The sequence below is a fragment of the Rhinatrema bivittatum genome, chromosome 7 (genome assembly GCF_901001135.1).
Source record: "Rhinatrema bivittatum chromosome 7, aRhiBiv1.1, whole genome shotgun sequence".
NCBI classification, from domain to species: domain Eukaryota; kingdom Metazoa; phylum Chordata; class Amphibia; order Gymnophiona; family Rhinatrematidae; genus Rhinatrema; species Rhinatrema bivittatum.
In genome coordinates, this window is record NC_042621.1 from 49,929,758 (window position 1) to 49,956,504 (window position 26,747).

General features: G+C 46.8%; 1 long non-coding RNA gene across 1 annotated transcript; it reads right to left on the bottom strand.

Moving 5' to 3' along the window:
* Nucleotides 1-1,430: 1,430 nt before the first annotated feature.
* On the bottom strand, nt 1,431-26,491 carry LOC115095105. Its single transcript, XR_003857690.1, has 3 exons — nt 26,352-26,491; nt 7,972-8,035; nt 1,431-7,517 (listed from the first exon to the last, which is right to left on the bottom strand). It is a non-coding gene; the product is annotated as an uncharacterized LOC115095105 (long non-coding RNA).
* Nucleotides 26,492-26,747: the final 256 nt, after the last annotated feature.

Below are 26,747 nucleotides of genomic sequence, written 5' to 3' on the forward strand. Positions count from 1 at the left end.
CGAACGGCCCAGAAGCCGGCGTTTCGTGGGTCTTGGAGCGCAGGTAAGGACCCGGTCACTAACCCAGTGACCGGGATCGCAACAGTACGTGTGTGCTTTTGATGTTTATAAAATACCATATATGCAAATACAGGCAGCTTATGTGCTTAGATGCTAATTTTACACATGTAGCCCCTTTGAAAATTTACTCACATTAGTTGTGCGCACAAATTTTATTTATTTACAGCTTTTTAATATACGACGTTCAGGACAAAAAGTCTTATCACACCGGTTTACAACAAACTTAAACCTGGGAAATGTTACAAACAACAAGAAGAGTAATCAATATATCAAGATACATTACAAAGAACAAGTAGGGTAATCAAGATAACTTCAGGATAACCTCGAATAAAGGTAAATTAGAACTTAGGTCCGAACTTAACTTAAATTAGTTCTTCAGGAAGGACAGGGCTGTCAGGGCAGGAGCTATGTGCAGAAGGGAGGTAGGGTAGGAAAACTAAGAGGGGGGGAGAGGGTAAGCATCGGAATAGCGGGGGGTGCTTGCGGCCTAATTACAGCGAAGATTAAATCGTAATAGCAGCATAATTACAGCGTGGATGACTGTATGTTTTCTGAACCGATGACAAATCAGAGTCAGTATTTGTGCCGCATCAGATAAGGAAAGGCTTGTTTGAAAAACCATCAAATGCTTCCTAAATGGTAAGCGGGCATTGTTCCTGACGTAATTCTGTGGGCATGCGTTCCAATGGGACCGTCCAGCGGTAGAGAAGGTGGCGTTTCATTATGGAGGGGTGGAGTGTGGACTTGGTGGGGTGAGCTTGGAGGGTACCTTTATAAGGCTTTTCTGGTTGGTCTCATGGAGGAGTGTAGGTAGCCGCTTGGCGGGGGAGGGGGGAGGGAGATACTCCAATCTTGGTTTTCTGTCTAGCTAACTCCAAATGTTAGCCAGTCAAAGCCTTGGAATATCGACCTTACTACATATAACCAAGCACGTACTTAATCCAACGTCCATACACTCTGTCTTTGCCACCCAGGCAAATAAATGCAAGAACTGATCATTTAAAAAATTGGGTGGCACCACAGTAGCATTTTGCTAGAGACTTTCTGCATGATTTTCAATAATTTGTCCGATTTCCAAAGTGCTTTACAGGTTGACGTTAATACTAAATTGTCCTGAAGAATTTTTATAGAAAGGATCCACGGAACATGACACAGGGAAGAGGAAAAGACCTCGTTCTCTTTCTACCTCCAGCCATCGAGGATTATTGTCTTCCTGCCAGCTTGTTATAGAGAAAGAACGGTTTGGCGAAGTTTGTTTTCTTTTGTTTGACAAAATCAGAAAGCATGTAGTTCGCTTTCTTACAAAAGTTATCTGGAAAAAATTAGAGCAACCAACTTAGTGTATAATTTTATCTGTGCTGTAATTCACATTTTAATAGCTTCAAGAATTCCCCAGCACAGTAAGGATGATGGTAACTACGTTCCAAAAACACATTTGTTGTGCTCGGCGGACCACGGGCCCATCTCGTAGCCTGTCCTGCTTACCTCCAGCCTGGGCCCTTCGTTGCCACCTTTCAATGCCAGGGCAGGCCTCCTCGGCGAGACGTGGCCGCCCTCCAGACTCCCACGGGAATTACCCGACGTTGGCCTGCCTCTCTCTCCCAGACGCGGCGGGGCGCCAAGACCGCAAGACAATGCCCCCTTTAGTGCGCACGCTGATCTCCTGCTATTTAAAGGGCCAGTGGCGGGAATCCTGCTGGGGGCGCTTCCAGATGACATCACAGACACCAGGATATTTAGGCTTCCCTGGATGTCCCTCCATTGCCTTGGCAGTAGGTCGTCTCGTCTTGAGAAATGCATTGCTTCTATGTTCCTGTTCCTGACTCTTGTTCTTGGCTCCTGATGGTGCTGAGCTTGTTCCTGAGACCCTGGTTCCTTACAGTCTGGTTGTCTTCTGAGTTTCTGTCTTCGTGGTCAGCCTCCTCCTCAGTCTGTCTTCAGCATCTGTCATGCTCCCGTAGTCCCTCGTCTTCTCCGCCCTTCTTCGTTCCTTGACTCTTGAATTGGACTTCTGGGTATTGCCTTGGATCGGCTCCTGGCTTCATCTCAGATTTACCTTCTGGCTTTGACCTCGGCTTGGAGCTTGATACTGCTTGACCTCCACCTGTCCCTGACCACGGCCTGCTCTCGCTCCTGGCTGAACTCCGCCTGCCCAGACCATGACATCGCTTGAATGCTGCCCATCTAGCCCTCAGCCCGAATCTGATTCTGGTTGTGCTTCTGGTGCTGGCCCATCACATCCTCATCTCAATGGATCTTTACCTGCCCAGAGGCCCGCGCCTAAGTCCAGCCAGCCCCGGCACCCGAGGGCTCAACCTAAGGGGAACGAGAGCTGGTATTGGTGAAGCTCCATTTGGGCCTCTACTCCAATCAGCTCCTATCAGCTCTGCCTGCCGACGGTGGGGGTCTTGCAGGGCTCCTCCCTGCAGGTTGCTCCAACTCCCCCTCAGCCAAGGGTCCACTTCTGCAGCAATGAAATAAACTTCCAGTTTTTCTCATTTTAGTCAAAATTGTCTTTTCTAAGCTGCAGTAAAAATTGGCTGTTATAATGCACATTATTAGCACATGCTAATGGCGATTTTAATATGGTTTACATTACAGCAAAGGAGGCCTATTTACTTATGTACCGAATGTTAATAATAATATGTGGCAATGCAACAATGCACTTTTGTAAACCAGCCCCAAATACTTTATCCCCTCCTGTTTCCACTGAACTATGTAAAGATCTAAAATAGCTCTTCTGTAATGAGTATTAATGGGGAGAGCTTCCAATGTGGACAATCAATGAATTTCTTTGTTTAAAGGCAATTGCTAAAGGTTCTAGGCCTACATCTAACAGAAATGGAGATAAAAACAAAGAAATCTGAAAAAATATTATTCCCCAATAACCTCATTCCAGAGGCCCAGTAAAGCATACATATCATTTGCAGAAAAGATTTTCCAAAGCCAAACCTATCTAAAACCTAAAATAAATGCTCCTGCTGCTACAGCTAGAACCTCCCACCTCTTTAGCTGTGGGCAGGATATTCCACCAAAGCCTGGTATCTGTGAAAGTAACAACTGATCCATGTGGATTCATCCTCTCGTGACTCATGTGATAAAAGACATAATGGCTACAGCTGCGCCATTCGCCGTCAGTGGTGGTGGGCGAGGGGTAGGGAGGCTCTGATGATCCCTCCTGCCCGGGTAGAGCCAGTCCCCTCGTGAGACAAAGGGTGCCGGAAGTGAAGGGTGGAGGGGACGGGATGATGTCTAGCGGGTGAGCGGGGGTTACTGCCTATGGGCGTTGCCTGTGTGTGTGGAGAGGGAGAGATGTTTATTGGCGGGGGTGGGGGGAGGGGGGGCCTTGCCCATCATATTGGTTTTTGGTACTCAGGAAGGGGAGAATTGAGGAGGATAAAGATTTTTGCCTGGGGCATGAGGGACAGGAAATCCTCAGTGCTAACCGGCCCTAAGCGTGCACATATTGGAACTTCTCAAAAAGGGGCGGGGAGTGGGCGGGGCATAGGTGGGCCTAGGCATTTTTGGAACTTAAAACAGAAATTTGCCTGTAAATACTTTCGCGATCTGGCATGCACGCATACCTTTACTTCCGCTATGGATGGCAGGGAAGTAAAAAAAAAAAAAGCCATTTTGGAGGGGTGTAAAGGATCTGGGGTAACCATGGGATTTACAGGCTATCAAACCAGGGGGGGTTGGAGGGCCTAGCTGGTAACTGGGCAAACTGGGAAGGAACTGGTAAAATAGGCAATGGCGTCAGCACGCGGCCCTTTTAAAGTTTTCCCCATTTACACAGTAGAAACGGCTTTTGCGTACCCAGGTGCGCTTCCACTTAAAACTGGGCGCCCTTGTGCATGCGGCCAGGCTATTTTGTGACGTGCGCATATACACGCGTATGTTATAAAACAGCCGAGTCCCTGGGCTGGGCCGACACACGCACGCACACGTGCGCTCGCACGCCGGTTTTAAAATTCACTTTTAAGGCCTCAGTGCTTAGGAGTGAATTTTCAAAGCTTTACATGCATAAAAATTAGCATATGCATACGTTAGCAGCCTCAACACGCATATTCAGTATTTTATAAAAGTAAAAAATATGCACGTATTTTCACGTTCAGGCGTACATATGTACGTGTAAAAAAGGGGTGAGCTAGGAGCATCCCTAAGCAGGGCCAACACGTAGGCATGCAAGTTGCTATTTTGAAAGACACGCGTCAACATTTGCCAACTGACTCGCGTATTTTAACACCTGCACCTTATCTGGCATAACTGATATTACAGGTGTTTATTGTCTAGCACTGACCGGGTGGGAGGTCTGGGTGAACTGGTGGAGAGCTCAGGCTGGAGGTCCAGGAAGCTCTTGATGACCTCAAGAAGGACTGGGGCGAACTGGTGGACTAACTGGTAAAAGTGGTTAATTTCATTTAGATGCGCATTAAATTGAGACTTACACGTGCAAGACCTATTTTGTTTTCGCACATAAAATATCCATGCATATCTATTTTTAAAATAGGCGGGAAAAGTATGCGTGTTCAGTATATTGGTATACATGGTTGCAATGCACTGCATGTATCCGGGCATATGTGATATGGTGAATATTGTGCAATATCTCATGATAAGCAGCACTTATTGCACGATAGACCCTTTTTACCATGCATTTTATAGCCCTACTGCGGCTTGATAAGTCTCCCTAGAAATTATACAGGATATGTCTGAATGTGAATGGGATGAATCACCCAACTGAAAAGCAGATTTTGAATGATTTTGGTAAAGAGAACTCTGATGTAGTATTATTATAATACATGCATCTCTCTTGTAAGGAATCTCTTAGGTTGAAAGGGAGTGGACCAAGGAATGTGTCCATTCACCAGCAATAAAGATTAAACGTGCAAACGGAGGATACATTTCAAACAAATGTGCGTGGCAGCACATACACGCATATATGGCTGTGAACAGATATTTATTAAATGCATATCCCGCTTATCTGCCATTCTAAGCGGGTTATAAATTCATAAATAAATGCTTTTCATACGCAAGTGTTTTATAACCTGTGCATATGATGGGGCAATTTTGGAAAATGGGGTCTACCAGGACCGGAGCTAGGGGGCTCCCTGGGCCCTCCACTGCCACCAATGACCACTTGTAAGGTAGGGGGAAGGGTCGGGGGGACTGGAGAGGGTGCCAATAGGCCTATTTTGGGGAGTTGGGGGTCCCTACCAAGGGTATTTATTATTGGAAAGGAGGAAGGAGCGTGTGAGGGGCCAGATATTTAGTGTTTTGGGACGAGAGGTGTTTTGGGGCAGGATGTCACCACACGGGAGCGTTTATCTATTTTTAAACCATTTTTTTCATGGGTCTGCCTTTAATGGTGGCCCTGAGGAGAGCAGGAACCCATGTGTCCTTTTTCTACTCTTGGGGGGGGTGGGGGGGGTACACGTTGGGCCACATGGCCTTTAAAGCGATGGCAGTTGGGGCCACTATCGCATGCATTGTAAGCCTTAGTCATGTTCTCTTCTCTTGCAGACTTTTTCCATAAGACAAAAGGACGCAGTGATACTGTCATGACAGTTTGTCAGGGAGGGGCTACTTATTACGGGACAGCCTTCCCCCCCAGGACAAAGTCATGGCTTAATGAATCTAGATCTTAAACATAAGCATCATTCCCAACTAAACCTGTAGGACAGCGGTTCCCAAACCTGTCCTAGGTGATCCCAGCCAGTAGGATTTTAAGAATATCTGCAATGAATATGTATGAGAGAAATTTCCAGTACATATTCATTGCAGATATCCTAAAAACCTGTCTGGTGGGAGGGTTCCCCAGGACAAGATTGAGAACTACTGAACTACATGTGTAAGCATGGCCAGGCCGGACTCCTCCCAGCCTTTCCCATGAATCCATAATAAAAAAAAAAATACACAGTCAATATAAACATGTCTACACATGTGGCTGAGTCGAATAATTAAAGGCCACAACTTTATAATATTACCTGAGAAAAGTATCTACGCCTTTCCTGATAACCCTTCTTAATCCCCCCCCCCCCCCCCAAAAAAAAAATGGAAGCCTCTCTGCTCCTCTCCACCAGCCAAAGGTAAGCCAGCCGAGCTGCGAGAGCACATGCGCTGGCTAATGGCAGGTCAAACAGCAAGCCAGGAGAGGATGGAACTGCACGCAGGGACCTAGCAGGCTGCAGGACATCGACTGCTCAGCTGCAAAATGGATTCTCTTCTCCCACCTCGAGGTTGGTAGCTGGCAGCAGGGGTCGCGCCAGGGCAAGGGAAGGGGGAGAAGGAAGAGGATCCCATAACCAGGCATCTTTCTTCAGTTCCATGGACCCTTAGTAAAACTTGATTTTGTGCCAGGCAACTGAAATTCAAGCCTTAAAATCAACAGCCAACATACGTCAAGCCTTTTGTAATATCTGCGTTTGACTCATCCAACCCACTATATACGTTGTAAGGTTATCCTAGACCAAACATTTGACCCCCATGAGGAATCGGTTATCCAACTTTTTTTTCCCCCACACCCTGCATTTCCCACAAAATAATTTACTTCCTCCTAATAATTCTAAATCAAAAGTAGTCCTAAGAAATCTAATCCCGTCCCATTGCTCTTCCACTTATTCACCTTCTAGTCTCACCATTTCACTGATTTCAGACAGATTTCCTCATTTGTTCTTTTCCTCTCTATATAAACATCCATCCATTCATGTAATCTAATTCACTCCGTCTAACTAGCATCCTAGCACCACTTCCCGTAGCCATATCCCTGAATTAGTTCCACACTGTTCTCCAGAATAAATGTATCAACACCTATTGCAAACCTCATATTAAGACTACCACCCCTCTCAGGTCCCAGTATTCTGGCACATCCCAGTGTCTAACTTACTACATTCAAGTTACCCCTTTTTAACTTAAGGGACACTTCATTAAGCATCTCTAAGAATCGCCTAAATTAAACAGGCAGATTTCGCAATATCATCTCGCCTTATGTTATCTTTTAATACCCATGCATATATTTCTACAACTCCTGTAACGCAGAACATACCCCCATAATCTGATCCAAGCTGCATCACACATGGATTCTCACCCATGGATTCTCAAATGATCATAAACCCAACTTCAGTGCGTCACCTTTGAAGTCAAAGGATATCTTGACAGTAGTTACATGAAAGCTGCTTCTCCATGTGCTTGTTGCATTTTCCAGGAAATCTGTGGAAGCCTTTACACTTTTCAAATAAAGCAGCTGGGTCGTCTTCTTTTTTTTTTTTTTTTTACAGTTAATTTCACCTATACTGTAGGCTCTTCACACAGATTCAGGTTATCTGTCTGAAACTCTCCAACTGTCTCTTCATCCTGAGAGGAAAAACACTGAGCTTCCATAACCGTTGACCCCCTCCAATTAAGTTTATTGCTTAAGTCCATGCATTAAATCCATGCACGCGTTCTCATATTCCTTATCACTGAAAAAAAAAAAAAGCCATAGACGATCTCCATTACTTCATGTGCTCTCATATCTTCCTCTCCATATTATCTGTTAAAGTCAGAGGTTACTGGCAAAAGTCATTGGTTCACATATAAAGTTAAATCATGTGTTAGCCTATATCTGCAAGATTTCCATATAAACTTGGATTGCTAACCATGCATTCTCCTCGTGTTGATTACCTTTTACAGGAAATTTCTGGAAGATTTTCACATTGCTTAGAAGTATTACAGAGTTCCATTTTGTTTATAAAGTAAATTGTCAAATATATGCAGACTTCACAGTAACAAATCTGCCTGCAGATCTGGAACCCTCAAAGTGTACAAGCTTCACATTCACTCACGCACAGTAACTCATCCAAAAAGTCTTTTAGTTCCTCACTACGATTGCAGTGCAAATAAAAAATCAACAGAAAAACTGAATATAAAACTCACCTTCTCATTCTGGTAATCTCTGTTTGTCGCCTTCTTCTGCACACATATATCATCATTTTGTTTTCTGGAAAGAATCAGTATATTAAATGTTCAGGTCTTATTGTTCACAGCGGTTTCCATCCTCACTTGATATAACGAAGACATAGCAAAGGCCAGCCTGGTCCCCTCTACCTTTTCCCAGTCACCTGCACACCCCAGGCGGGTCCACGGCCAGTAAGAGAATAAACAGTATGGAGGCAGGTTCAATGGAAGAAAAATAGCCACAGCTTTATTAAAATTTTTTGCATTTTATCAACAATGCATCACATCCTAACCTAACACATCCCAGGATCAACTAACTAGTGCGCATATCGATACAGTCAAAATGTCCTAACTTATTGCGTGCAGACTGTTGGACCAACAGGGCTACCGTCGATATGCCAGACAGACCTGTCCAACAGGATGATAAGGCCGGATAACTTGTCTGTAATATTCAGTGGAATGCTATTGATTAGGTCACTAAATATAGCCAGATAAACATATCCCGTTAACTTTACAATTGCTCCCCAGCATAACCAGACCTAGTTACATAAGTCTTGTCGTGTTATCTGGCTAACCAAACTCCACCCGCAGTGCCCCAGACCACCTCCGAGTTATCTGGATAAGTTTTATCCGGCTACTACCAAAGGAGCAGATAACTTGGATTTGGTCAACAGGGCTGTCCTTGAGGGGGGTGAGGGGGTACAGGGGGGGACGGGGACTGGGGAAATCTGCCCCAGGCATTAGAAGGCCTGCACTAACATGCAGGGAGCTGGCGGAACAGATATAATGTGGAAGGAAGTGTTTACATTGCTTCTGTCATTTCTTCCAGGTTTGGCTGCCCACCCGGTTACTGCTCTCTCTCTCTCTCTTTCCTCCTCCTCCTCTCTGGTGGGGTTATTCGCAACTGCGGACCCGGTGGACATGTCCGGATTAGTGGCATACTATTGGCCTTGCATCTGAGGGAAAGAGGAAGCTGTTATGCATGCCGCCCGCAGCAGCAGGCCCCGCGACGCGGCCCTCCTCACCTTTTCAGATGGACTCCAGCTCCTGGCTCCTCTTCTCTGGCAGCAGTGGGCCACCAGCTCCGACCTTGGGTTCCCTCCAGTGCCTCCGGCCCTGCCACGCTACTTAGTGTTGCCAGCCAAGATGTCCCTGCTCATCGGGCCTCTCCGTGTGGCCTGTGGAGAGACGCCACCATCAGCGCCGCGCCCCTTCCTAGGGCGCAGCGCACATCATTGATTCTTTTAAAGGGCCCGCGGTGGGAACCTGGCCGCGGACCCGGATGCTGACGTTAGACTCTTCAGCGTATAAAAGCTCAGGCCTTGCTCCATAAGCATTGCCTTTGCAACAGGGCCTCCTCATACTCCGAGTAGTCCGCTGCTGATCCTAGAATCATCTGTTCGTTGTGTTCCTGTTTTCCTGGGGTTCCCGGTTCTTGTTCCTGTTTTGTCTATGTATTGGGATTGGATTTGACTACCGCTACGCCTCACTACTCTTCAGCTTCTCTCCAGCCCTGGACCTCCGCTACGCCTGACTACTCTCAGCTTCTCTCCAGCCCCGGACCTCCACTACGCCTGACTATTCTTCATCTTCTCTCCAGCCCCGGACCTCCGCTACGCCTGACTATTCTTCATCTTCTCTCCAGGCCCCGGACCTCCGCTACGCCTGACTATTCTCATCTTCTCTCCAGCCCCGGACCTCCGCTACGCCTGACTACTCTTCAACTTTTCTCCAGCCCCGGACCTCCGCTACGCCTGACTACTCTTCAACTTCTCTCTGTTATGGATCTGCTCCTCCGGAGGGAGGAGCTAGCAATCTGGTATCGATCTGGCTGCTGGATACTCCTGTAGAAGGAGGAGCTAACATCTGTTATGGATAACCCCGCCAGGAGGGCGAAGTTAGCTATACATATGGCTTAGCTCCTTCAGAGGGGAGACAGCAATCTGTTATAGATCACTCCTCGAGAAGAAAGGGGTAGCATATGTTAGTGATGCTGACTGCCAGGGAAGCAGAGTTAGTCTTCTGTAGAATGCTGTTTCCCCAAGGAGAGGAGCTAGCGATATGTAATACTTCATAGGCGGAGTTAGTAATGCTGATTTGGGATGGCTCCCACAGAGTGGCAGTCTGTATGATACTGCTCTAGTAGTGTAAGGAATAAACACTTAGTAGAAATGGTGAATCCTTGGGCCGATGGCAGTTGACAACGCCCCCAGGAGGAGATCCTGAGAGGGACCACCAGCTAGGCTGAAGTATTGAGACTGACACAGATAGTTCTTTATTAGACTGGAAGTTAACCACCGAGGTGGCAGTAGTGAACTGATGTGCCCAGCAGGGCTGAAGTCCCTCAGATACTGGAATTGGCGATCTCTGGGTTGCTGAGCTGTAGAGAGAGACTATAGTGAAGTGAGTAGACAGGGTATGCTGGATACATAACCAGTAGTAGATGATACACTCACAATTGTAGATATCTGTAATGGCCTCTTATGCAACAGAGAGTCTTCAGTATATTCAGGAACAGGAGCCGTAGGCGAGTACTGGTTCCTATAGGCAGTCTGAAATAAGAATTCACAATAGCTGTGTAAGAGATGGCTTCCGGAATAGAAGAGAGTCTTGGAGGGATTTAGGAACATAGGCCCTCGTGGAGCGAGTACCAGTTCCTATCTGTAATAGTAATTCATAAGATATAGATATACGATAGCTTCTGAGATAGTAGAGAGTCTGTAAAGGGTTTTAGGAACATGGGCCCTCGTGGAGCGAGAACTGGTTCCTATCTGCAATCCACAATAATGACTCACGATCTCCGTACCTGCGATAAACTCTTAGACAGAAGGGAGTCTTCAGAGATTAGGAACATGGGCCCTCGTGGAGCGAGTACCGGTTCCTATCTGTAATAGAACTCACAGTGTTCACGTCTGCGATCGCTTCCAGGCAGTCAGGAGTCTTCTGAGCATTCAGGGACATAGGCCCTCGAGGAGAGAGTACCGGATCCCATCTTAAAAATCTGAAATCAAGAAGAGAGAGAGCAGGGCCCCCGAGGAGCGGGTACCCCTAGGTAAGTTTGTAGAGGCAGAGCAGCGGAGAAAGAATTCCCCTTGTTAACTCGATTTGTACTAGCAAGCAAAGATCTTTTAAGTTGGAAGCGGATGACATCACTACGGGTGACGGCCCCGAGGTTCGCACCCTTGCTGGTACAAAGTCTAGAGCGCGCGCGCGCGCCCCCTTACGCCATCAGGAACATGGCGGATCCGCAGCATCAGGCCAGCCCGGGAATACTAGAAAGTACGGCGAAGAGAAGCGCAGCAGCAGCAGTCTGACCGTCAGACCCGAAGGGAGTCGCCAGAAAGGTAGAGAGGGTGGAGCGAAGGGCCAAAACAGGCACAAACGCAACATTCTCCAGCCCGGACCCTCCGCTACACCTGACTACTCCTTCAGCTTCTCTCCAGCCCAGGACCTCTGCTATGCCTGACTAATCTTCAGCTTCTCTCCAACCACAGAACCTCCGCAAAGCCTGACTACTCTTCAGCTTCTCTCCAGCCCCGGACCTCCGCTACGGCTGACTACACCTGCCTTCTCCGTGCCCTGACCACTGCCTTGATTGACTACACCTGCCTTCTTCATGCCCTGACCCTTGCTTTGCACGACTACGCTACAGACTTTCCCGAGTCCAGAGTTCCATGTTGCTTGCCACGACTTCCACTCACTGCCGGCTCTCATCCTAGCCTGTCAGTGACGCCTCCTCTTCGCCTATCCTCTGGACGTGGACTTACAAGGCTTAGGCCTTCCCTTTGCTTAAGCACCTCTAGTTCCTCATAGTCCTTTGGAGAGGGGGGGGGGGGGAGTGCAATTTGAGAAAGTCAATGCCATGGGCACGTATGGATCCCGTACTGTTGAACATGCACATTGCGGTCACGGCAAGCTTCAAGTGTGAAAGCCCGCATGTACGTTTGCTTGGTAATTTGGGGCAAAGTCATCGGGTAGAAAGTGTCCACGGACACTTGCCCCACAAATGGACAGCTTGAACCTTGCCCCCTAAAGCTATGGGGGCCTCCAAGTGTGCGGCAAAATGCCTGAAGGAAGAGGAATAAAGCCTCCTACAGTAGGAGGCATTAAGTGGCTACTGGACGCTTGAACTGTCAGTCTCCTCTACCTCCTTTACATCATTCTCCACTGCGACAGGCTCATGAACTGCCTACCAGGGATATTAATTAACAGGAAAATTCGCTGTCTAGTTTGGTGCTCACGTCTGGCAGGTTTTATAGCTGCCGATGCCGGTGGAATTCATTCTGTCCTTGATGAAAGTCCATTCTGCCAATTGAAGTGATCCGAAGGACAGATCTCCCAATAAGGGTCTGCCTGCCACCATCCCTGGTCAGCACAAGAAAGACTTGTTTAGCCTTATCGGGAGGGAAGGAAAAAAATACATTTGTAAGGAAGAGAGGTTTAAAAATCTAGAAAGATGAATTGAAAAAAAAAATCATAAAAAAAAAATCAAGGAGTATATAGTAATTATGTACACAAGCAGACAGAGGAAGCTAAAGGGATATACAAAATGAAAAGAAACATCACAAAGGAAATCACAAGGATCTTGGGATAGACTGATATTTACAAAATGATATAAATGGTAGACAAACGTCTGTAAGAGCCAAGGTTGACATTCACAACTATGTTCTTGAGCAAGTTTTGCATTTTCCTGACCTCGATTGCAACATCACTTTCAGTTAGGATAATGATATAACAAGTACATTCCTTTGGTTCCAGTCAATTTGTGGAACCATTTACTGAAAATTAAGAGGGTAACACAGTGTTTTACTCGCAGACATGGCCTTTTACAAAATTACCTCCATCCCTGACATAATCGGCAAACGTAAGCATGTGTGTCTCATATTCATGCATAATTTTACCCGGACCGAGAGGAAGGCGTTCCTGGGGACAGAATTGGGGAGGGGTTTGGATTTACTTATTTTATGTATTTATGTATTTATTTATAATTTTAAAATATTTATTTTCACCTAAAGTAGCCATAGTTGGCATATTACAACAATTTAATATATTACATAAAATACTCAAAAATAATTATAAAATAACATAAATACAAACACAGCAATTATCAAAAATTAGCTAGAAAACCTTTCATAAAAACTGGAGGCTCTTCACCTTCTTCCATAATAGTTTAGCATCTTGGACTTGCCTGACCTCCTGTGGGATCCACAATAGACAGTGCACACTTCTGGGTCACCTGCAGACGAGTACATTTAATATTGGGTAGCGCAAGTAATTTTGAGTCAGCAGAGTGCAATGGCCTTGATGGAACATGTGCAATATGTCTTATTGCCCATGCCACTGCCATTAGCAATGGTAACATGGAATAGACTTAGTTTTGGGTACTTGCCAGGTTTCTTGTGGCCTGGTTTGGCCTCTGTTGGAAACAGGATGCTGGGCTTGATGGACCCTTGGTCTGACCCAGAATGGCAGTTTTCTTATGTTCTTTTGGATTTTAAAAAGTATGCATGGAAATTTTTTAGAGAAAGAAAAATTTGGGCATGCATTTTAGCAGTTGTAAATCGTGCAGATAAATTTGTTGGGATAATTTTCAAAGTGGACTTATGTGTGGCATATCCCATTCTGAAAACTGGTGTAAATTACGTGCATTTTTGCCAACTTTTTCAAGTAGGCTGTTTAAAAGGCACAAAACTAAGGCCCTTTTTTACTTCAGTAATGGAAGTGAACCTTGTGCTGTGGTGTGGTTGGTGCAGCCTGGTAGGCAAATCTACTAGGCCCATGCCGATAGCTGGCAGATGCCATCGGGACTGAATGGAGGCTTCACCTATACCAACCCTGTTTCCCGCAGATTGGGTTCCAGGGAGCGGCAGCACATAGGTGACTGTCCCACAGGGTGATCAAGTCGAGAGGGTCTGGGTCCAAGCTGAGGTCAGGGCAGGCAGATACCTGGTTCAGGCCAAAGGTCAAGGCGCAGTCCAGGTCTGAAGCAAAGGTCAGTGGCAGGCAGCAGGCAAGAGAGTAGCCAGGTCCAATGCAAGGTCAATGCTGGGTAGACAAGCTGGGACGAGGAAGGATACAAGACACGGCAGGGCAAACTGGAGGCAGGATAGAAAGGACGAGACAGAGCAGGCTGGAAGAGGTAAGGCAGGCAGTGCAAGGCAAGGACGAAACAAATGAGGCTGGAGCAAGGACGAGGCACGGCAGGAAACAGGAACTCAACGAGCAACACGCACTGCACGGCAAGGCAGAAGGCCTTTTGCTGAGGCAAAGTTAGGGATGACATTAAGAGTGTGCCACGTGATGACCTTTAAAGAGCGTTGAGCTGCCCGCGCTTAGGGGGAATACAAGGTGTGATAGTGTCATGGAGGCGTTCCTGCCGTGCCAGGACTGCTGGTGTCTAGAGGTGAGTGCTGCTGGTTACAGGCCCATAACAGAAACACAGCTTGCATTTTAAAAAGTGAAGACAGGACCAGCACTTTTCTATGGATCTGAAGTATGGTTTATAAAGATTTTAGCAGAATTCAGGCATCAGAAATTCAATTATTAAGATTTGTTATACAAATGTAATAGATGAGACAAGATTAGAATGAAGAGGTAAGAAAAGAACCTTAACTCAGTCTGTGAATGGGAAATGCAGATGTCATAAAGAACAATGGAAACAAAACCGATGAAAGAATGGAGTGTGGAAGGTTCCTAAAAGAAGCCTTCGATATCGACCTGCAGGAAAACGAGACAGGCAGGCCTAGGAAAGAGAGCCTGGTGGTGATACACAATCAAGTCAGAAGAGGCAGAGTTGCCTAATCCGTGAAAGATGATGATGATGGTTTATTGCCCATGTAACCTCAGACACTGCTATGTAAGTATAAATCACATACTAAAATATATTTATTTATTGATATTCCGCCTTTCAGACACTTTCAAAGCAGATTACATGCAGGTACTGTAGGTATTTCTCCCGGTCCCCAGGGGGCACTAATAAGTCCCCCACATAATTGAACATATATCTAAATTTGAGCACAAGACGTTCAGTGATGTGCTCAAGGTCTAAAGTGATTGGAGATTTAAAGCTGGGTCGGTTTCACAGGTCTGTGCTCTCAGACTGAGATCTCTGCCATTCCGTTCTTTGAGGATGATCCCCCAGTGAACAGTAATAACAGCTCCAGTTTTACAACTTCGCACATGCTCTGAACTTTCTATAAATAAAAAGTGCTTGATGCAAATCAAGTATAGCTTTTAATCACTAAAACACTTACTGGGATGAAGGGCTCTGAATAGAAACTGATAAGTTCAGTGATTCCAGTGTAAATCCCAATTTAATGTTGCAAGAAATATTGCACTAATAAAAAAAAGAGTAAAAAAAAGAGAGCAGTCTGGGTTCGTGTAGCTGGAATGGCATATTGCTCAATTAAGTTTCACTCATGAACAGGCAGAACAGCCAATCTGATCCTGTCTGGAAACATCTGCATGCATGTACATGTGCGAGCATACTTTTTCTGACACGCCCATGTCTACATCTACACACCAAGGCACACATCTAAAAGCGCTCTTGATAATCTGATAGGGAAGATACTGAAGCCTTACGTTTCCCAAGTAAAATATGAAATAAGGGGAGTAACCCAAAATAACAATTCAAGAACAAAGGACCTTCCACGTACAAGTAGAGAAAACTAGTGATTAGCCCATTGATAATGACAGGATGAAAAGCATTGTAAAGTGCATAGTGCTGGAATGAAAGGTTCGTGAGGGTACATGTTTACATGTGTAAGGTTGATGGTGAGTCTGAATGCTGTATTTGTTTTTGGTGTTAGTGGTTCTGCTTATTGGGTGTGGTGATTGTGGCTAACGCGTTGGAGGCGTTTATTTGCATGTGAGAGGCTGTTTGTATTGTATAGTGAGTTATGGCATGAGGGTACAGTAGCTGAATTGGGTTGTAGTGCAAGCCAGCACTTATCGGCTCTCCCGTGGTTGAAATTGGCAAGTGGGTAACTATGGTCCACAACTGATGTGCTTTCACTGCTGCTCCATGCCCTGATTCTCAGTGCATACATATTGTGGGTAGGGTTGGTGGGGTTGCATGTGCAGAGGTGTGCATGTCTGTCTCTCTCTCTAATTAGGTATGGTCTGTGTCTGCTGGTGTGTGTGTGTGTGTGACTGCAGAGTTTGTGTATCTGTGTGACTTGGGGCATCGCCTCTATAGGTGGTGTGTGTGCATGGAAGACAGTGTATGTAAGCAAGTGAATGTCAGTGTATCTGTGCAGTGTGGCCTCTTGTTTTTGCAAGTGTAGGTGTGTGTGTGTGAGATTTGTGTGCGGACTGTTCTCTTCTGCCACACTGTTCTTCCCTCACCTTCTTGTGAGCACCCCATACAATTTTTCTGTTCCCTTGTCTAGCCATTTCCTACCACCATCCCCTTCCCTTCACCTCTGTTTCAGTTTGTCCTACCTCCCTCCACATGCTGCTATGTGTAGCATCCTTTCTGAGCCCCTCGGTCAGTTATCTTCTGGGCAGTGTCACTGTGTACATGTTGGAGTTAGGGGGAGTAGTGGAGCATGTTTGGTGGTGGGAGAGTGCATGTACATAGGAAGGGTCTGTGTCTGCTGCCGTGTGTGAGTGTGAGCGAGGAGTGTGTGCATCTGGGAGAGTTGGTGCATGGGCTGTAGGTGTGTGTGGGGAATGGAAGTGACTGGGTAATGTGAATGTGTGTGTGTGAACCTATGTGAGTGGATCTGAGTGTGTGCCTGTGGGTAGGTGGGTTCTGTCTGTGTGAGTGTAGGTTTGTGTGAGGCCGAGGGCGTGTCTGCGACTGTGTGTGTCAGTATTAAAAGGTATAGGGTGTGTGTAAGAGTGAGTGAGAGCAGTTGGAATTAGAGCGATTGAGTAGGCCGGGGTATGACTGAGTAGGTGACAGATTGTCACCTCCATGGCCTCACCCAATTTCTTCTGCCACACCATTTCCTCTGTCACCTCTCTGCTCCCTTCCTCAACAGTTTCTCACACCGTCCCTTCTTTTCCTCCCTCCCCCCTCCCCATCCCCCACCTCATCCAGGGGTACCTGTTCCTCTGCAGCAGTGGTAGGGCCCAGACATTTTCCCTGGCTCACTACTCACTGTCTCTTCCACAGCATTGCTCTTGGGTCGCAGGGCGTCCCGCTCACAATCTCTTTCAGCACTTGCCAGGCAGCTCACGGGGTGTGTGCCCTTTCCGGCAGCCACATCCGCACAAGCGCGCTCTGTTCCTGCTCCTTTGGCTCCCAGGGCTCCTGCATGTCATTCCTAGCAGCCAGTCCGCTCTGTTGCTGCCCCTGTGGCAAGCGGATGCCGTGGCTCGCCCCTGCTGTAATCCTTGAATAGCACTGCTTCAACCTCTTCTGTGGCTTCCCCATGAGCGGCGCTGCACACGATGGCCTTGAGTCCCATTCCAGTTTCTTGGGCCACGGCTTGGCTGCCCAGGCGCACATCATTGCCCACACACGCACGCGGACACTCCAGTCACACGGACCACGCATGCGTGCAAGACAGCATTAGGCTACGACTGAAGGGCATAACCAGCGTTAGGCAATGATTGAAGGATGCAATGACAGTGGCCTATTATATTAAGAATACCAGCAGCGTACTGAATTATAAGTCAAGGCAATTTATGGTGAAAGGCAAACATCCTCTGAAAGGGCATCTGAGAGTTTTGCTTCAGCTTAATCCTTAGCTGTGAGTTGATTTACCAACAATCTTTTTTTTTTTTTTTATCCAGACGTTTCCTCCTTTAATTCTTCCAGGGCTGACATCTGTAAATTTACAGCTCTCTGAGGTTTCATTCCCTTATTTTTATATCCACTCCCAACTTACATTAGTCCGGTCATTGCAGTAACAGTCCTCGGCTGGCGGCCATGCCTCAGGGATTCTTCCAGAACCCTACAATCAAAGGTCCCGAATCCAACCACTAGATGGCATCATGTGCGATGACTCTGACTCCTTCACCCATTCCTCCAGGTCTCAGAGCTGTGAACACTGCTTCCACAGCGTCCCTCAGTCCTGGCCAGCCCACAGAGCGAAGACCTGAACTGAGACTAGAACCCAGGTCTGGAAATCAGGAACTGGAGCAGGAATCAGGAACTGGAAATCAGGAGCAGGTGCTTCGGCGGTACGGCGCAGGATCCCCAAGAGGAATGCAGCACACAGAGACTTGTTGCCAAACCGTCTGTTGGGAGCCCGGGAGGGCCTTAAATAGGCCAGGGTCGATAATGCATCCTCTGGGGCCGGCGTTGGTTTCCTGCCATTGGCCCTTTAAATCGCAGCAGGAGCAGCGCACATGTAGGGGAATCCTGGGCAGGGCCGGAAGCCAGCAGCGTTCAGTGCGCCGGCGAGGTTGGGGAGGCCCCGGCGACAGGAGAGCGAACGGAACCGAAGAGGAGAGATAAGCCACTGCAGCCAAAGCCCCAGGAACCGGCAGCATATCAGGAGGTGCTGGATGGTAGGAGGAGCTGGCTGTGGGGCTTCGCGGCCGGTGAGTGCAACAGTAACCCCCTCCTCTAGGTCCCCTCCAGGAGGTTTGGGCTTCGTAGGATGGGCGGGTATGGAACTGCTTAATCAGTCCTTATCAAGTATGTTAGCGGCGGGCTCCCAGGAATTTTCCTCTGGGCCAAAGCCTTCCCAAGCGAGTAGAGTATTCTCACCTTCGACCTCTTCTTCTCACATCCAGTATGTCACGTACCTGGTAGGTGGTGTCATTCTTCGCGGTGTTACCGGTTGAGGGTTGGGCAGCGTCCTTGATGGCCATGACAGTACCAGCGGCTTTAAGAGGGAGGTGTGGAAGGAGTTGTGGATCCTTAGAGATAGAGGTAGACGAAGTTGATAGGTCATGGGTCCCAGTCGATGGAGCACTGGGAAGGGTCCAATATAGCGTGGAGCTAGGCGCATGGACATAAGTTTAAGGCATATATAATCGGGTGCTGAGCCAGACCTTTTCACCGGGTTTGAATTGTGGAGCTGATCTCTGGTGGGCATCAGCAGTCTTCTTGGCTCTACGAACCAGCTTCCTGGAGGAGACGTGAGTGCGCCCCCAAAGGTGGTGCAATTCCCGCGCCATCAATTAGGCTGCTGAAGAAGGGTACCGTCAGCAGGTATGGGCAGCAGAAGAAGAGGTTGCCTGGATAAGTGCAAGGTGATGCATATAGGGAAAAATAACCCATTGCTATACTTACACAATGTTAGGTTCCATATAGGAGCTACCACCAAAGAAAGAGATCTAAGCGGTCCATAATGGATAACACATTTAAAATCATTGGTTTCAGTGTGCTCCAGCAGTCAAAAAAGCAAACAGAATGTTGGGAAATATTAGAAAGGGAATGGTGAATAAAACGGGAAAATGTCATAATGCCTCTGTATCGCTCCATGGTGAGACCGCCCTTGAATACTGTGTACATTCTAGTCACCTCATCTCAAAAAGATATAGTTACGATGGAGAAGGTACAGAGAAGGGCGACCAAAATGATTAAAAGGGATGGAACAGCTCCCCCATGAGGAAAGACTAAAGAGGTTAGGACTTTTCAGCTTGGAGAAGAGACGGCTGAGGGGGGATATGATAGAGGTGTTTAAAATCATGAGAGGTCTAGAACGGGTAAATGTGAATCTGTTTACTCTTTCGGATAATAGAAAGACTAGGGGGCACTCCATGAAGTTAGCATGGGCACATTTAAAACTAATCGGAGAAAGTTCTTTTTCACTCAATGCACAATTAAAACTCTGGAATTTGTTGCCAGAGGATGTGGTTAGTGGCAGTGTAGCTGTGTCTAAAAAAGGATTGGATAAGTTCTTGAGGAAAGTCCATTACCTGCTATTAATTAAGTTGACTTAGAAAATAGTCACTGCTATTACTAGCAACCAGTAACATGGGATTGACTTAGTTTTTGGATACTTGCCAGTTCGTCGCCTTGCCAGATTGCGAATCAAGTTGCAAGGCCCCACAAAGATCAAGCTATGGAGAAGATTCTGCTCCTTGCAGGCGGTCAAACAATTTTGCAATAAGAGGCAGGGAGTAGCAATCCTTTGGGTGATGGCATTCAAGCCCCTATAATGAATACGGGGCGGATAGACCTGTCTTTCTTAGCTACGAAGAAAAAGCCAGCCCCCGTGGGAGGAAGTGGACCTGCAGATGAAGCCCTTGACCAAGTTCTCCTGCACATACTCGGACATGGCCCTAGTTTCGGTGAGTGATAATGGATAGACCCGGCACCGGGGGGGGGGGGGGGGGGGGGGCTCCGATCAAGCAGAAGGTTGATGGCGCAGTCGTATTGGTAGAGTGTCCGCTCCTTGCTTCGAAAAAACCATGTAGGATGCATAGTGGGATGGCAGTCCGGCAGGGATGAACCCGGTAGTGAGGCTGCATTGGGTGGTCAGTGGTTTCAGACAAGAGGCATGGCAGGAGGGCCCCCATTGAAACAGTTGCAAGGATGCCCAGTTGAATTGAAGGGAGTGCTTCTGTAGCCAAGGCAAGCCGAGCACTATGGGATGGTTGGCCCAATCTATGACGTGAAATGCTAAAGCTTCCTCATGAAGGGTGCCGATGCGAAGCATGATAGGAACAGTGGTGTGAGTGATTTTGCCTGGTAGGGGTTCACCGGAAATAGAGGACAGCACGAGCGGCACTGGGGAAAGACAGGTGTGAAAGTCACGGTCATCCACGAAAAGTGATACTGGAAGTGTGAGCAGTGGAGCTGGAGACGTCAGGCCCAGGGGCAGGCCCCAGCATGACCTAGGCCTAAGATTTTCCCAGATGCACCGGACAATGGGCCAGTACATGCCCGGCCTCCCCACAGTATAGGCAGAGCCCAGAGCGTCGGTGCTGGAGGCGTTCCTCGGGGGTCAGCCAGCCAGCCACAGTCCAGCTTCATGGGCTCTTCTGTGGTGGCCTTAGTCGACCCGGGACCCTGCTTGGGAGAGGGTGAATGCTGGGAAGGCCGGAAAAGCAGTGGAGGCCTTTTTGAAGAGTGTATCTCCTGGGACCGCTCCTGGAGTCGGCGATCTATGAGGGCCGGCCAAATCTATGAGATCGTCCAAGGAGGCGAGTAGCTCACGAGCCACCAGCTCGTCTTTAATCTGGGAGGTCAGGCCATTCAAGAAGATAGAGCGTAGGCAGTCCTCGCCCTTATGAAGTTCTGAGGCCAGGGTGCGAAACTCAATCACATAGTCCATTAGAGAACGGGTGAAGAAAAGAGGAACTAGGAACTAGAAGTCAGTTGCCACCCAGGATCATTGAAGACAGTGCGGAAGAGGGTTAAGAACCTTTGTAGGTCCTGCAACATTGGGTTGGTGCGCTCCCACAGAGGAGAGCCCCAAACCAAGGCCTTACCGTCCAAGAGGGAGAGAACGTAAGTGTTCTTGGTGAGGTCATCGGGGAAGAGTGCAGACTGAAGGCAAAAGTGCATGTTGCACTGATTCAAGAAGCCGCGATAGTGCTGGGGGTCCACGGCAAAGCGTGGAGGAGCCGGGAGTTGTAAGATGGATCTTGCGGTCGGTGAGGGAGCGGGGTAGCCCACCGCAGGAGGAGCCGACACACCCGGATGGACCGTGGAATTCAGGCGCTGGCCAAGCCGCTCCACTGCTGAGGCAAGAGACTCCAGCACTTTCTGCTGCTCAAGGATCTTCTGGGCAAGGCCCGGTATGGCCTGCAGGGCGGAGGTCTCCACCGGATCCATGGGCTTTGCAATCTGTTGCTGACCTCGACATAGAATGTGGACCCTTGGCCTAAGCTGGTGTTGTCGTTACCCGAGAGGGGAACCCCCCGCAGGTCACCAACGTCAGGAGGCAAGGCCAGAGGACAGCAGAGGCCAGCTGGAGCTTCGCCACTACCGGCCCTCGTTTCCCACAAGTTGAGCCCCTGGGTACCGGGGCCGGTTGGTCTTAGGTGATCCCTGCGGAGATGCTGTGCAGTACAGCCGGCGAATCCGAGGCAGGCGGCCAGCAGGCAAGGTGGAGACCAGTCCGAGGGTCAGAGGCAGGCGGCTGATAGGCAAGGTGAAGTCCAGTCCAAGGGTCAGAAGCCAGGGAGATCTGTCTGAAGGGAGAAGGCACCAGGAGCATGTGAAGGGGAAACCCGGGCAGGGCCGGAAGCCGGTGACGTTCCGTGCGCTGGCGAGGTTGAGGAATCCCCGGTGACAGGGAGAGCAAACGGGGCCGAAGAGGAGAGACAAGCCGCCGCAGTCAAGGACCCGGGAATCGGTAGCACGTCAGGGAGGCGCTGGAGGGTAGGGGGAGCCAGCCGTGGGGGCTCCGCGGCCGGTGAGTGCAACAACTTTAGGGTGGCACAATTTGTGCTTCTTCGGGTGGGTTCCAGGGGGTGCCACCCAGCCATGGTAATTTGGCATCATTTGTCCAAGTAAGGTACTTTTGTATCATTTGATCAAGAACATAATTCTTCTCCTTTCCTTTCTTGGTTTAAGGCATCATTACAGTGTATAAGCACCATTTATGGATCAATTGTCTATTAACCCTGAGGCAGACAGTTGCTGAAACACAAGCATGTCGGGTTGCATATTACTTGTCTCTATGTTTTATGTTTTTAATTTGAATAAATGTTCAGCTGTTTTCTTTTAAGTTTTGTCTCATAGCTTTGATTTAGGTTTCAGAGTGCCCTTGTACTTATTGCTTGCTTATTTATATATTATTTGAAAAATTGTCCCCAGAGAGTACGATGCCCTCCACTTGCAAGCCTTCAAAAATGTGCAGATGTCCCAAACCAGATGCATCCAGAATAAACTTTAATTCAAACATCCCCGCGTATTGTGCTTGAATGCAGGAGAATTTGAAAGGCATCTATTTCAAGTTTTGCCGTGCAAATCGTCGGCGTGTGGCCCCGAGCCGCCAGATGAATTTGCATCTGTTATAAACTGAGTCTCAACAGCTTTGCATCGATGCTACCTGGGCGGGCATTTTGCTATTTTATGATTGGTGGGCTGTGTTAATAGGAAACCAAATACACACCCACATGCAGCTGAAAGAGAAATGCACACAACTTACATGAAATGCACTGGATGATATAAGAAGAAAATATTGTGGTGTTAAACTTTAACATTCCCCCCCCCCTCAAAAAAAAGGAAATATTAAAGTGGCACAGAAGCAGAATTTAACTGCAGAAGAAAACTGTGTGTTTATATACAATCTCCTTCTCTCTGCCTCCCACCGGTCTCTTCCCTTCTTCCAGAGCACGTTGCTATGAAGCGTTCTGCTGAATTATACGGAACAGAATAATTAAAATTGTATTTCCTGTGCTAGAACAAGCTCTCCAGCATGCTGTCTCTGTCTTGCTAGTGCTGCCATTACCTGTTTCTGTTATTGGGTATTATATTCAGTAATGAAATAAAGTTCAAGGCTCTCGGAGGGGGTTGTACAAAAGGTTTCCCCTGATCTGTCTAGCAGAACAAGAGAAGCCTGCCACGCAAAGCCTTCTATTACAAAACATTTGCTTCATGCAGGAAGGAAAGGTCTAATATTGTGAGCTTTTCTGTGTCAGAGCTTTCAGCACGTTCTGCAGAACCCTGGAGGAGCTATAATAGGCACAGGAATCTGCACAAAGGTGCCACGCAAATGCAAACATGGACTCGCCCTAATACCCGTTGATTGATGAATCCTGAAGTTTCTTAAAAAAAAAGAATATTCTCCTGATTTTAAGTGACAGCTTTCTTAATTGCCTTAATCTTTTTTTTTTTCTTTTTCTTGAGATTTTTGTTTCTTTGTTTATGCGTGTTGTAGTAAATCACTGTCACTGCTGGCATTGCTGGGTACTTAAAAAACTTGGGGCGTGGAACCTATGGAGCTTGGGCCCATGGAGTCTCCCTCTTTCCCCAATTTGATAATTAAACACAGGAATTAGTTACACATCCCCTTACCCCCCCCCCCCCTCCCCAGAACAATCTTGTATAAAACACAGGACACTAATGCTACTGACATTCTGCTGGCCTTATAGGGACCATTTTAAAAAATTGGCAGGCAATCAGACTGGAAATGCCAAGGGGATGCACGGCCACTGGCTGATTCTTACAGTAACAGTGATGAGCTGCCAGTTTCTTATCCAGGGGTGCCTCACCAGTGCTGTTCTACTCAGTGAAGCACTCCTTGCTTTCACAAAATTAATTTAATACTATCAACTCTCCATTAATAAAAATATAAATTGTACATAGAAACAACAACACCAAAAATTACATTCCAGTCATAGGATACCTTGGCAGATTCTGAAACCTTTAACCGGATCAGTGCATCAATTATCTAAAAATATTATACATGACATTGCCTCTTCAGATGTCACATCAAAGTCATTATTCACATCTGAAGAAGGAGACTATGTGGCTCAATGTCTCATTCTAGTAACTCTAGTGATAGCAGCTTGGGAGCAGCCAGAGGAAAAAGGAGGCAGACTCTGGCTGTTCCTTAAGTGTAGTTTATTTACAGTGAAACAAAAACACAGTGTAAAGCATAAGAAATTGCTATACTGGGTCAGACCAAGGGTCCATCAAGCCCAGCATCCTGTTTCCAACAGTGGCCAATCCAGGCTAAATGTACCTGGCAAGTACCCAAACACTAAGTATATCCCACGCTACTGATGCTAGAATAGCATTGCCTATTTTCTAAGTCAACTTGATTAATAGCAAGTAATGGACTTCTCCTCCAAGAACTTATCCAAACCTTTTTTAAACCCAGCTACACTAACTGCACTAACCACATCCCCGGCAACAAATTCCAGAGTTTAAATATGCATTGAGTGAAAAATAATTTTCTCTGATTAGTTTTAAATGTGCTACATGCTAACTTCATGGAGTGCCCCCTAGACTTCTATTATCTGAAAGAGTAAATAACCAATTCACTATTTAACTGTTTCTGACTTCTCATGATTTTAAACACCTCTATCATATCCCCTCTCAGCCATCGTTTTCTCCAAGCTGAACAGCCATAATCTCTTTTAGTCTTTCCTCATAGGGGAGCGTTCCATCCCCTTTATCATTTTGGTCACCGTTCTCTGTACCTTCTCCTTCGGCCTTAAGCTATACGTAGGCAAAACCTCTCGTCCGATCCGTACTTGGATCATTGAACACCGTTCAAATATCAAGACTGGACGTAACACAGCCCCCCTTAGTGTCTCATTGGCTTGCATCTGGACACTCTGAACACGATTTAAAATTTTATGTAATTGACGTGTTGCCTCCTCCGCCCCGTGGTGGGTAATTTTTCTGAAATTTTGATCCGCAGGGAGCAGAAATGGATCTACAAACTGAATTGTCTCACATCCATGGTTTAAATAATGAAATAGAATGGCAAAATATTTTCTTTAATTTCTGTTTTCTGCTTTCCCGCTGTACATTCTAACATTGTCTTGTGATTGGTTAATGCTGTTCTGAGTTGTTGCTCTCTCATTGGCTATGTCTTTAGCGCCCTAAACTTCAGTCCTTTTAAACGCCTGGGTTTGTTTCACTGCTTGCTCTCCTTGCTACTTGACTGTTCGAATGTCTAACAGCGTATATAAGGTATGCTCTATTTGGTTAAATAATTTTGAACGGTTATACCATCTTTATTATTTGGTCCCTTATTTTACATTGTTAAAAATCTTTTTTATTTTAGTTGTTAAGAATCCCATCAAAATTCATTGTCCCTCCGGACGCAGCCGTGTTCGGCGAAACACGAGTCCGTTATCGGGGGACCCTATGAGAACTGTGTTGTCCTGACAGATGAGCAATGGAGTTGCCATTTTGAATGTGAAATTAAAATGATCTTCTTCACGAATTACTTTAAAGTTGGGACTCAATTATTTTGCTTGCATCTCCTTACATTTAACTTGCCAACACTTATGCTTTATCCTATTTTCTTCTGTTGGATCCTCTTCCAATTTTTGAATGAAGATCTTTGGCTAAAATAGCCTCTTTCACCTCCCCTTTTAACCATGCCGGTAATCGTTTTGCCTTCTTTCCACCTTCTTAATGTGTGGAATACATCTGGACTGTGCTTCTAGGATGGTATTTTTTTAACAATGACCACGCCTCTTGGACATTTTTACCTTTGTAGCTGCTCCTTTCAGTTTTTTCTAACTATTTTTCTCATTTTAACAAAGTTTCTCTTTTGAAAGTTTAGCACTAGAGCCGTGGATTTGCTTACTGTCCCCTCTTCCAGTCATTAATGAAAATTTGATCATATTATGGTCACTCTTGCCAAGCGGCCCCACCAAATCCTGTGCTCCTCTGAGAATTAGATCTAAATTGCCTACAAGAACCTGGCAATTACCCAAACACTAAGAAGATCCCATGCTACTGATGCCAGTAATAGCAGAGGCCATTCCCTAAGTCAACTTGATTAATAGCAAAACAAACAAGTTAGGCAACTCACCTTAACTCCAGGCAAGTCACAATCTTTAAACATAGCAGGTTTTAAAATTCCTGTCACTCTCAAACCTTAAACATAGCAGATCTTAGCATAATGTGGAACTGTTTCTGTTCCCCAGGGCTCACTTAATCCTTCTCGGCCCTGAGGTCTTACACTTTGGTGAAGGGCACCTCCCTTCACCCAGGATTCCCTAGGAGTCTGAACCTTAAGGAAGACTGGGCTAGACTGCTGTGCCTGGTCTCTTAAGGTGGTCTGAGGGAGTTTTCTGTTTATTCCCTCACACTCATGTATAGCTTTTTTTTTTTTTTTTTCGATAATACCAACATCAGTCCAATAAAAGCCTTCACAGCCTGCAGCTACTACAGCACTGCCTTACATATTACAGTCACTAAACTGAAA